This window comes from Kogia breviceps, chromosome 2, assembly GCF_026419965.1.
Source record: "Kogia breviceps isolate mKogBre1 chromosome 2, mKogBre1 haplotype 1, whole genome shotgun sequence".
Taxonomy (NCBI): domain Eukaryota; kingdom Metazoa; phylum Chordata; class Mammalia; order Artiodactyla; family Physeteridae; genus Kogia; species Kogia breviceps.
The window spans coordinates 10,532,036-10,544,801 of NC_081311.1; positions in this window are offsets into that span (position 1 = coordinate 10,532,036).

Consider the following 12,766-nt stretch of genomic DNA (forward strand, 5'->3'; position numbering starts at 1 on the left):
AGATGTCTGTGAAGAGGCGGACGCACCCCTATGCTGAGAAGACGGTTCCTTCTAAGCCGTCGGGGTCTTTGAGGAAAGGAGTAGCCATCGAGGGCACATCAGCTCTTAGCTGCCATCACTCTGCTAAGAGAATAGCAGGTAAGCAAGAAAACTCAGCCCTGGCTCTGCACATTAAAATCACTCGGCGCGCTACGCAAACCTCGATGCTCAGACCCCAGCTCCTGAGACTCCAACTGAACAAGGCCGTGTGGTTATATGAATTTATTTTAAAAGTTTACACACACACTAATCAGGTGACCTGGAGTGAGACAGAACCATCTGGGACTCTACTCTCAGAGCCCAAGTGCAACCAGGAGGGGCCCTCGGTAGCTCAGGGGAGACTGTGGTGCTCCAGAGAGTTGGATAGCTTTTAGCTTTCTCTGCCTATTAATTAACATAGTGAAGCTAATAAATGAAGTGTGATACTGATGCTTTCTTCCTTTTAAGATCATGGAAGTCACAAACTATTGGCACAAGGGCTGATTCTGGCCCAGGGATGTATTTTCTTTGGCATGAACTGGCTTTTAAAAAATTCGAGCCAACATTTAAACATCTGGATATTTCATGTAGTCATTTCGACTTGCAGCTCCTTTTGAAAGATCAAAAGATCTGACACTTGGTGGCTCAATGGCACTGTTTCTGTGCCAACAGGCAGCTGGTGCTGAGTCGTGGCTACTGCTTTCTTCCCTCAGCCTGTAGCCATGGGACCTCCTTGTGCAGGGTGGGCTTCAGCACCGCACCCCCAGTCTTACTGGCACTTACGACTGACTTTCTGATTTGTTCTGGAGCCTGTGGATCCCAGTCATCTGTAAAAGAAAAAGTTCTGGTCCACCTAACCTAACCTAACCTAATCAAGCAACCCGAATCGAGTTGCTCACAGCTCTTCGTGCAACACCAGAAATATGGGTACATTTCATTCTGTCCCAGGAAGCAGCCAAACAATACTAACCAACTAGTCAAAAATACAGCAACACTGTTATGTTTTCATTTTTAAAATATCATAACCACAAACACATCTAGAGAAAAAAAGCTGTTGACCTGGACGTTACTGGTCATTTCCAAGTTCCCTGTTGTACGTGTGTTTGTTCCTTTGCTCACTGGTGCAAGGTCAGCGTTATCAAAAGCAATGGAAGATTTGACAGTGACTTGCTTTCCCTGGCTGAAGTGGGGGGAGAGGGCCTCCTGTGGCATTTACAGTGCACACACCTCAGACCATGCAGGTGAGAAACCAGGGCTGCTGAGTCTTACCTTTTTCTTCAAGAAGTGGGCAAAATGTTTTTTTCCTGGGTTTGCACATGGTGACAGAGAGGCTGAGAACCAAAGTGAAGCTTTCAGTAGACAAAGAGGACTGAGGGACCCTGAAAGGCTTGGTATACTCTAAAAATAAGAGTAAGCCAGAGATAGACCAGCCCTCACAAGGGTCAAAACCCAGTTTGAATCATGTCACTTCCCAACTGGATTAAGGTAACCTGAGATCGCTAGGGCACCTAGCTTAGCTGCCTGGTCCTCTCTCGAGGAAGACAGCCTCATCCAGAGCTTCAAGTTATATCTAAATTTTAAAATATAGAATATCTGACAATCAAAAGTATCAGGCATATTCAAAGGTGTGTCAATAAGTCTGAAAACTGGCTTCTCCATAGAAATAGCAGAGGCCGGGAGACAATGGAATATGTTCAGAGTGCTTAAATAAATAATTGCCAACCTAGACTATCCACTGAAAATAACCTTAAAACATGGAGATCAGAGATGACCGTTTAAGCTGGTAATGGGTACATAGGGGTTAATTACATTATTTTTTCTACTTTTATATGTTTAAAATTTCATAAAAGAAATGAAAACAAAATAGAGTTAAGATGAGCAAAAGCTGAGAGAAGTCCTTACTAGTAGACATGTACTAAGGAAAATACTGAACAGTGTTATTCAGGCAGAGGGAAAATGTCCCCAGGTGGCAGCTTGGTGTTGCAGGAAAGACAGAGGAGCAATGGAAATGGATAATAATGTGGGCAAATCTAAGTGGAGGGCTTCCCTGGTGGCGCAGTGGTTGAGAGTCCGCCTGCCGATGCAGGGGACAAGGGTTCAAGCCCTGGTCCGGGAAGATCCCACGTGCCGCGGAGCAACTAAGCCCGTGCGCCACAACTACTGAGCCTGTGCTCTAGAGCCCACGAGCCACAACTACTGAGCCTATGAACCACAACTACTGAAGCCTGTGCGCCTAGAGCCCGAGCTCCTCGACAAGAGAAGCCACCTCAATGAGAAGCCCATGCACCGCAACAAAGAGTAGCCCCCGCTCGCCACAACTAGAGAAAGTCCACGCGGAGCAACAAAGACCCAATGCAGCCAAAAAATAAACAAATAAAATAAATAAATTTATTTTAAAAAAAATCTAAGTGGAGATTGCATAAAATAATTATTATGTCTGGAGGGCAGTTGAGATACACGTGGAATTATAATACATAATAACAATAGCACATAAGACAGAAGAGGGATAAACGAAATGAGAATGTTCTAAGGTCCTTTTCACTACGTGGAAACTGGTAAAAGTCCCCATTTATGTTAGACTTTAATAATAAATCAAAGATGAATGTTGTAATCCCCTAGATAATTATGAAATAAATAGAAAAGAATAGATAAGCAACAAGACAATAGTGGGGAAATGGAATATTTAAAAATCCTAATCTAAAAGAAGACCAGGGAAGAGGGGGAAAGACATAAAATAGATAGGAACATTTGAAAGCAAATGATAAAGGTTGCAGATTTAAACAGAAGCACATTCAGTAACACCATCATATGTAAATGGTCTACGACTCCAAATGAAAGGCAGAGTGCATAAAAAACAAAACCCAACTATATGGTACTTGGAAGGGATAGCCTTTCTATGTAAAGACACAGAAGGCTACACATAACACAATGCAAGCACAAGGGAAAAGAAGAACGATGCAGTTGTGCTAACATCAAACACTAGACACTGAGACAAGAAGCAAAGAGCACACGAACCAGTGGTATATGGACCTGATGGCGTCGTCATCGCAGTAACCTCACCTTCTAGTAAAGACATGGCCTGTGAAGGTCCTGGCCCCTGATTCACCATGAAGACGCAGGTTCATGGAAACGTGGAGGTGCCTGGCACTGTAGAAAAGCCAGAGATGCTGGCGGGGTAGGGGTGGGGTGGGGTGGGGTGGGGTGGGGTGGGAGGGAGGCTGGTCCTGCTTTCCCAGGGCCAGCCCAGCGTGGGAGGCCGGCCAATGAAGGGTACTGTACTCTGTAGAGTCATAGGATGTGTGGGCCTCAGAGACGGGGCCCCTGCTCTGGGTTGTGGGGGAATGGGAGGCCTCAGAGGGGAGAGACCCCTCAGCCTTGAGGACGTGTAGATGCTCTCCAGGTAGATGAGACAGGAAAGGCGTCCCGGACAGCAAGGGCAAAGCTGTAACGATGTCGCGTGATCAGAAACCACAAGCGTTTCGGGTTGATTGCATCGTGGGGTGCAAAAAGCAGATGCTGAGCAAGGAGGGTGGCCTGGGCCTGGGTGATGGAGGGCCTTTCACGCCATTTAAAAGTGAACTTGAGCCTAGGGGGATCAGTGACAGTTACACTGATTTACGGGGAAAACTGGAGGGGCAAAGTGGTTTTTTAAAACCACTTTCTCTTTTTAAAAGAGAAAGCTCCGGTAGCAGGGAAGGAAGGTAGGGACATCTGCATTGTTGTAGCTCAACAAACCACCATCAGCTGAAAGCAAGCTGAGGGAGACACAGGGAGAACCTGTGATCAGACAGGTTTGCGAACCTTGAATACCATGTCCCTCGCTTGGAGGGACACAACTTGTATCTGACGTATTAAAAGCCCCGAGAAGCTCTGCGGTACAGAAATTTGCTTAACTATATTTATTTTGGCAGTTCCCAAACTTCTTGGACTATGATGTTTAAAAAATATTTACTAATATTTTGCAGGACATTACAGTTCTGAGGAGCACATATTGGGATAAACTGACTACAGGTATTCTTGGTTCCAGAAGCCTGGAAAGTTAAAACCACAGAGAATCCCCGACTCTGGAATCTTCCCCAAGCCAGAATCATGGGTCTGGATGGCTTTGACTACCAAGTGGGACTTCCCTGGGCTGTGTGTGGGTTCTGGAATTGCTGTTGTCCACGGTTCTCCCTGATCAGAAGCGGGCAGTGGAAAGAAATGCCAGCAAAGCATCATGAGGGCTGCTGAAAAGAGGCAGTTGCGAACAGAAAGCAGGGAGCCTGGTTATGTCAGTCTGGTTGACGATGAAATTTCTAGGTCCAGAAGTGCAACTGCAAACCATTCCTTTCTTTTTGGAAAAGTGGGTTCTTCCCTGACAAAGCAGATTCAGTAAAACAAATGCAGGCTGAAGGCCTCCTCCAGCTCAGCCAGAAAAGAATGGGGGAACGGAGTCAGAATTCTTACCGTTCTGGGTGAACCAGTTCTTATGGTTCAGCCCTACAACTAGAAGTCCCGGAGGAATTCCGTGTCCTCCTCTTTGCTCAGTGCAGGTGTCTTAGTTTGCCAGGACTGTCGTAACAAATGACCACAAACTTGGTGGCTTGAAACAACAGAAATTTGTTCTCTTGAGGTTCTGGAAGCCAGATGTCTGAAATCAGTGTTGGTGAGGCCATGCTTTTTCTTCAGGTTCCAGGGAAGAAGCCTCCCTTCTGCTTCCCAGCTTCTGTGCTTCCCGAGAGCCTCGGCGTCCACGGCTGGCAGCTGCATCGCTCCGAACCTCGCCTCTGTCTTCACATGGCCCTCTTGCCCGTGTGTCGTCTCCTCTTCCTAGAAAGACACCGTCACTGTTTGATGATTTCATCTCAAGGTCTTGACTAATTATATCTGCAAAGACCCTATTTTCAAATAAGGGTCACATTCGGAGGTTCCAGGTGGACATGAATTTTGGGTAGCGGGACAACATTCAAGCCCCTACAGGGAGGCCAGTGACTCCCAGAAGCCTCCAGGAGGTGTTCCAGCGCCCTCACCCTTGGCAGAGGCTGACGTGTGTGTCCGTGGGGCTCTTTCTGGGTGGATTTGGGTTTGATCATGGCCTGAAGGTGTGGGAGCTCAGGGACTGGGCTGCAGCCCTGAAACTCACCAGGCATCACTGTTACTCTGTGAAAAGCCAGAGCCCCTCACCCCTCAGAAAGCAATCCCATGCATATTCCCAGCCCAGCAGGCTGAGCATGAATGGCTGGAATCTTGGGGGAATCGAGTTTGGCCCAAAAACTTGAGAGGGCAGGGTCCAGTAGCAGAGAATGTTTTCCTTTGTCTTTTTGCTCTTTTAGTCTGCCGCTGTGTCCTTGAAGTTGTGAGCTGGTCCTGTTTCTAGAAGTGGTTGGAGACCCCATAATTCACCGTGGGGATGGACTCTCTTTGTTGCTGGACAAAGTGGGTCCAGGGGTCCTGGAGAGCATTGCAAGGATACTGTTCCTTCACCAGGCCCTGAGGATTGGAAGCAGATAAGGGGAGAGGCTCCCCACCATTGGCAGCTACAGATTTGCACAGGGTCCCAGGAGAGGAGAAGGCAATGAGACCACAACCCTCTCACTCGGGTTCAGAGCTGGAAGAGCCTAAATGTGGGCAGGAAATGAGAACAGGGTGCCTGAGAGGCCATGAATCAGAAGGGGGTCGTTTGGATTGGGGACCTGGGCTTTGGGCATGAGAACTAACTCTGGGCGGGGCAGCATCCGTTGTGCAGCTCTTTCCTGGCGCCCTGGCTATGCGTTGGGGAGCTGGCTGCCTGGGTGTGAGTCTGGGTCAGGAGTCCAGGTGCCTGGTGCCCAGGCTGGATTCACAGACCTGTACGTGCTGGGCAGAGAATCCCAGGAAGAGACAGGGCAGGTAGATGCCCCAAGTCACCACAATTTAGAAGAAAATCACGTCAAAGATTCATCCCTGGTGCCAAACCGTGCCGTGTGAGCTTTACATCACTTATTTTATCCCCTCAACAACCCTGAGTCGTTAAGTAGAATGTGTGAGCCCCACTTGGCAGGTGGCTGCACTGAGGCTCAGAGAGGCTCAGCTTGATGCCTGTTGTTGCATATGCAGCTCGTGAGCCGTGGAGCTGGGATTCTGAGCAGGCGGTTTGGTTCAGAGTCCAGGTTCTCGCCCACTACACTGCACTGCCGCTGCCATGTGAGGGGGCCTCCGGAGTCACCTTGCTGCCACCTAAAGCCCACTCTGGTGGTGGGACCTAAGAGTAATACAAGGGACAGCCTGGAAAGTAGTGAGTGCCCCGTCACGGGAGGCGTGCGAGCAGAGGCAGGAAGCGGCTGGGAAGGGACTGTGGCAAGGCTGGCTTCCCACCCTGGGGACCTGAGAAACGAAACGCAAAGAAAGCTGTGGCGGCATGAATTATTCAGAGACTCGGAAAGGGCTAAGAAATCGCATTAAAGGTGGTGTGTTCTCGGGGTCATTTTTCTTCGCTTTGTTTTTTGGTTTAAGTGTTTTTGGTTTTTTCCTCCCCATGAAACTTCTAGACCTGGAGGAAATTGTTTGATGATCTAAATCCCAGCTTCGTGTATATAAAAGAGTTAGTTTCTCCCTGGGAAAAGACGTTAAATCCTTTTGCTTCAACTTAGGGCAGAGCAGAGCGGAGCAGATCTGTTCAGGGAGAGCCCTGAGGCTTGTTCTGGGAAGGAGCCATCTCCGTGGCTCAGGGGCTAGCTTACTGCGAGGCTCAGACCCCAGGGTCACTCACGGTTCCCTGGTGCCGAGCGTCCCAGAAATCCCGTTGAGAGTGTGGAGTCATTGCTTGGTCCTCTTGGAGTGACATCCTGTGCCCAGCAGGTCCCTGTGCATGTCAGGTGTCTGTGCTGACTCTAGCCTTCCATGGGGTGCTCTGACAGCAGGGGGATGAGGGAGGGAGGGAGGGAGGGGAGAAGGAGAGCAAAGAGGGAAGACGTGCTCCTCTTCCAGCCTGTTTAGCTATTGTTGGTTGAAACACAGTTACACAGGATTCTTTATTACAGGACTTTTCAGAGCCTTTAAAGTGTCAATGTGCCTTGTGAATCTCCACAAGGTGACTTTAGAGTGTCTTGTTTTCCCAAATAATTTGATCCCCCGCCCTTTTTAATAGACTTTATGTTTTGGAGCTCCCCACCTCAGCCGCTTTCTTTCCTGAGGAATAACCCGTGGGACTAGCAAGCTTCCTTGGCATTTTCTTTTGGAAGAAATAACCTTAAACCATCACCTCTGTATTAGAACCTTTTTTTCCCACAAATATTTATGGAGTCCCTACGGTAAGGACACCAGGTAGAGGCTCTGGGGAGATCTCAGCAGAGGACTCATCTCTCCCGCGGTTTATCGAGTTCAATTCAGGACCCAGAGATGGGCTTTTCATGGGTCTTTGCACCCCTGCCCTCCTTCCCCAGGGGCCAAATGTGCAGCTCCGGGCCGGACCCAGCGCAGGAGGGCCCTTTGAAGTCCCCCTCCCTCCTCCCTCGCCTGCTCCTCCGACTCCAAGGCCGCTCCAACGCGTCCTGGTAGGGAGCTGTCGCAGGGGTCAGGGCTGAGGGGCGCTGCAAGCCCGACAGGGTGATGAGATATCTCCCCGGCTGTGGACGTGGCCCAGCAATAACTGCCCCAGTGAAGCGGGGGAGGGGCCGCACGGCTGCGGGGAAGGCGAGAAGGTGCTGAGGGCGGAACCGGATCTGAAGGCTGGGACCGTGGCTCTCATCACAGACAAGTGCGTGTTATGGGGGAACCCTTACTCCCTGCCCCTCGTTGGGGGCAGCGGAACCAGCATCTTGGTTCCTCTCCCAGCTCCTTCCTGCCGACTCGTGAGGCCGGTGAGGACCCCGCCATTCCCAGGGCACACTGACAGTTACTGCTGCGCACAGAAAAACAAGAGACCAGGCGCCCGGTCCTCGCCCTGCCTTCCCCGGCTTCCGTGAACGGAGGGGAAGGGGACGCTTTCCCAGGGACATTTGGAGGCTCCTTCATCAGAACGTTAAGGATGTTCCGATCCTCACCTGGCTCTCTGGGGGGAGAACGCAGAGGGGTGGAGGTGAGTCTTCTCGGAACCCCCAGCCACGCGTGCGGCTTCCCTCTGGGGCGGAGAGGCCCCCAGACTCCTGCCGACAACTGTCTCCTCGCGGACAGCGCCAGCCCAGAAATGACAGCCGGTATTCGACAATGTTCCTCGTGCCAAGCTCGGTCCCAAGAACTTTTCAGCTCAGCGAGGGAAGCACCGTCATTGAGCCCATTGTACAGATGAGGAAACTGAAGCATGGGGATGCTAGATTAGCTGGTCAGGGATCAAACAACTAGCAAATGCAGAGCCAAGAGGGAGTCAGAGCCGGGGGCGGTGGGGGCCTAGTGAATCGCTGTCCCAGGGAGGAGCAGCTCCAAGGGGCTCAAAGGGCTGCTGAGAGGGACCGGGGGCAGAGCCAGCACACAAAGGTGGCAGGCGACAGCACTCAGGCATCACCCCGTCTACCCTGCCCCCCAGCTTCCTCCACCCCCTAGAGTCGAGAGCGGGTACTGGCTTTTCCGGACACGTCGCCTCTTAGTATCTACAGATTTCAGAAAAAAACACAATGAACATCACCTTCCTCTCTCAAAAGTGCTCCTTTCTGTATTCATCAACTACAGCAGAGGATGTTGTTAGACTGACACTCCAGTTAGTAAGTTTTCAGGGAATTGCGTTTAAATAAGACATCACACGCATCTGCTAAAGGAAATGAGACATGATGAGAAAAAGATGCGCAAGGAGGCTTGTCCTGCCACACGCGCCAGGGAAAACTGGAAACTCGTGGAACGTGATTACCCGACACTTGTCGGCAACCTTTCTACAGCACTGTGGAGAATGTAGGGGCTGCCTGAGGGCACAGTCAGGTGGGAAGGCCGAAGGTGGTGCCTTAGGGGTGAGGACAGACCTGGTGCCAGGCTGGTCTCAGAAGGCTGCCAGAGCCCTCCAGAGGCCCTGCCTGGAAGAGTGGATCAGGGTGGCCCTTCTGATGGTGAGGTGACATTTAAGCAGAGGTCTCAGGGAGGGGAGAGCGAGGCCCGTGAACAGCAGGGGAAGAGAGCTCCGGGCAAAGGGCACGGCAAGTGCAAAGGTGTTGAAGCGGATGGATTGGCAAGTTCAAGGTCAGAGACGTGGACAGGCAAGTGGGCAGGGCTAGATCATGCAGGGCCTTCCTTGTAGACAGGCGTGGTAAGGGGTTGGCTTCTACTCCAAGTGTGACGGGAGCCGCTGGAGAGAGGTGGCCAGGGCAGCATGTGATGAGAATCTTGTATCTAATGCATCACTCTGGCTGCTCTGTGAATGAACAGCAGGCCTAACAGTGGAAGCGGGAGACGGCTAAGCTGCTGTTCCCACCTCCAGACCTGGACCTCCCTTTCAGGGGCCGTGGGCTGGGCCCACCACAGCGGTCGGACAGACCCGCAGCCTCACCGCCCAGCAGGCCAGAAGCTCCTGGCTTTTCCTTCTCACCCACCGTCAGCGACGCAGCCCTGGGAACGCAGCTGCCCTGCTACCTGGAGCCGCTGATGGGAGCCGCTGGCCGGTTCTCTGGCGAGCCGAGCGCGCAGGACCGGGCCCCAGCTGGGCCCTCCACAGGCGTCTGAGCAGCTGGTCCACACACCCCTCCCACCCAGCCCCAGGGGACGTATCCAACCTTGCTGAAAACTGGAACCACTGGCTGGTGTTGGTCCTAGGTCTGTTTTCACGACCACACCTTTCTTTGCGCTTTTCATCTGCCTGGACCGGCGGGGCTCATTCCTGCCCACCTTTCAGGGCCATGCTGACACCTCCTCCCCAGGAGGCCCCAGTGAGTCACCTGCTCCATGTCCTTCCCGAACCCCACTGCTCCCGCTGTGCGCCTTTCCTGGTCTGTCTTCCACTGTTCGCCGTGTGTCCTTTCACGGCCGCTCCCGGTAGGTTCTGTTCAGTCCTTCCGCTGTCAGGGGTGAACGTCCCCTCGTGCCCAGGGTTGCTCTTCACGTGTCTACTCCATCCCAGCCTCACCCTGTTGCAGGGAAGTGCCTCCCACAGAAGGTGGTGGCTCAGTCCACTCTCGGAGCCTGGTGGCTCCCACGGCTAAGGACAGGGCGGGGGGGGGGGGAGGCAGCACAGGGCTGGGGTGGAGGAAGGTGATGTGAGTCTCAGGCAGGAGGAGACTTGCGTACGGGGGAGACGGTCAGGGAGGAACTGCTGGAAGTGGACGGAGCGGCTTTCTGGAGATGCCTCACGGAGAGAAGGTGGTCCACCCTGGCTCCAGGTCAAGTTCTTTCTGCTCAGAACAAGTTTTTCCACGATGCCAGAGTGGGTGACGGACGTTAGCGATGCGGAGAGTCACTTTCCGTCTTCCTTTTCTCTCCCTTCCTCCCGGCCTTGTTCTAATCCCAGTTCCTGCTGGTCTGTGTCTCACAAGCAAGGCTCCCCGTCCTGAACGAAAGCTGACAATCTCATCCATCTTCCCATGAGCAGCGATGCAGACAGAACGCACACGTTCCTGAATAACTTCTAAAGGACTCGGGCATCCTCTAGACAGATGAGCCCTCCCATCTGTCTTCTGTCATCTTCCTCTCAACCACCCTGGGAGGCAGGCAGTATTATCCCCCCCTCTTACAAAGGAGGCTCAGGCGACAGCTTGCCCAAGGTCAGGCAGCTAGATGGCAGGGACATGCCATCCCGAGGCCACGCTTTCCTCTTCGTTCCACACCTTGGGCACTGGTGTCCAGAACCACTGCTGAGCAGGTTTGCAAAAGCAAAAAGCAAAACCCAAGGCTTGGCTGACAGTTACTCTGCTAGCCAGCGTGGCTCCAGCAGACCCTCCGCAATGTGCAATAGCATTGCCAAGAGCACAAACTTAAATCAGATTCTTAAGATCCCTTGAATTAACTAATGCTAGACTCTTGCTAGAACACTATCCTCCAGGACAGCTTTCCAGCTGCTTCACGGGACACGGTCTATTTTTCTTGTCCTACTCTTGACAGATATTAGCAACTTAAGACATGCAAGGGCCTACTGTTCAATGACATTCCCGATGCGCACTCGAGACCACTGGGAAGTGAACTTAATCCACAGAACTAAATTTTGTTGTTGGACAGATGGTTCTTAAGAAAACGATCCGAATCATTTCCCCCCAAATCAGCCTTGAGGAAATCTCATTTCTCAGGCCTTCCTCCTTCCCTCACTCCCTCCCACAATGTATCTGTGCCAACTTACGCGGTGCCAGTTTCCTCCTCAGTTGAGCTTTTCCATTTGATTACGCTGCAGGCTTATTCATGCTCCCCTTTTGATAACCGTTCCACTTCCTGGCTCATCCATATGGGATTACACGAAGTCCGCGTCATCAGCTGCTGAGACTTCCCCCACCCAGGGTTTCTGTCCAGAAACATCTGTACCCTGTGAACTCACGTCAGCAATCAGTTAACTGCTACCACGGGCTTCGGGTGTAACGATTTTTCATCTTCCACCCTGCCTGAAGCATGGAAGCTCTAGAGGGTAGAATGTCAAAATACTGGAATAAAATGAGGTCTTATTATAGCAGAACACGTTAGGAGGTGTCTGGAGTAAGACTGAGATTTGCTTAAACAGCTCTTGGATATAAATTTTCTATCATCTGCTGATGTCATCTATCATCAGTTGATGACGTATATATACCATCTATTTATCTCAGAACTGTCAGAAATAAGACTAAGGTCAGCCCGGGTGATACATGTTGTACGCAGTTTCCTAGACCCACTGCCATGGGAACTGGGGCCCATAAAGGAGCCGGATGCGATGACACTTATAACAACATCTTTCTGAAAAGAGGTAAGTTCTAGTGTACCTAGTCAGAGAAGGATCACTGATCTGTACCCAGAAAGACAACCGGACATCTGAAATTTCATCTCAAGTTGGCATTATGGACCTAGAGTAGGAGTGGGTAAATTTTTCCTGTAAAGGGCCAGACAGTAAATATTTAAGGTTTTTTAGGACATAGAGTATCTGTTGCAAATACTCAGATCTCTTGAATGAAAGCAGCTGCAGACACTGAACAAATGGTCACGTTTGTTCCAGTAAAACTTTGTTTACAAAACAGGCAGGTGTGCAGGCCGCACTCTGCAGCCCTTCATCGCGAGGAAGTCACAGAACAGGGGCCCCTTCCCGTGCAGCCCACCCACCTGCCCCCGCCCCCCGCACTGCGGCTCCACACCAGCCCACCGACTTCAGTCTCAAGAAGACAGTCAACGCGAGAGAAAACTGACCAAGCAACATTTTTAAGGCAGTCACTGAGGAATGTCTTTTTCTCTGATCTTAAAGTCTTAACTCATTTGCTCAATCTTTCTGAAGCAGTACACCACAGGGTTTTTAACAGCCTTCTTGCCTAACTGCACTTGGCTTTGCTAAAAATAAATATGGAAGATGGAAATGCTAAGTATCAACCCAAATCACCTACGAAACCTAGAATGTCTTTCCTTCTCTTGTACTTAGGACAGTTACTTTCACCTTGACTAAGTCATATTTCTCAGTGTCACCGAAAGAAATAGGGAAGGTTGGTGGTGTTTAGTTGCCCTTCTTAGGTTTGAGAGCCAAATGCTGAGGTAAAACGCCTGCAGGGACTCATCTGAGAGCCGCAGTCACTGACAATCGGAGTGGGAGCGAAGTAGGGCCTTCATGGCATTATTCTGCACGGGCCCCGCAGGGCTGACCGAGCAAACACATGCAAGGAGCCTTTAAGGACAAGAAAGGCAAGCGGGGCGATCTGCCCATCCGAGGCCCAGCTAA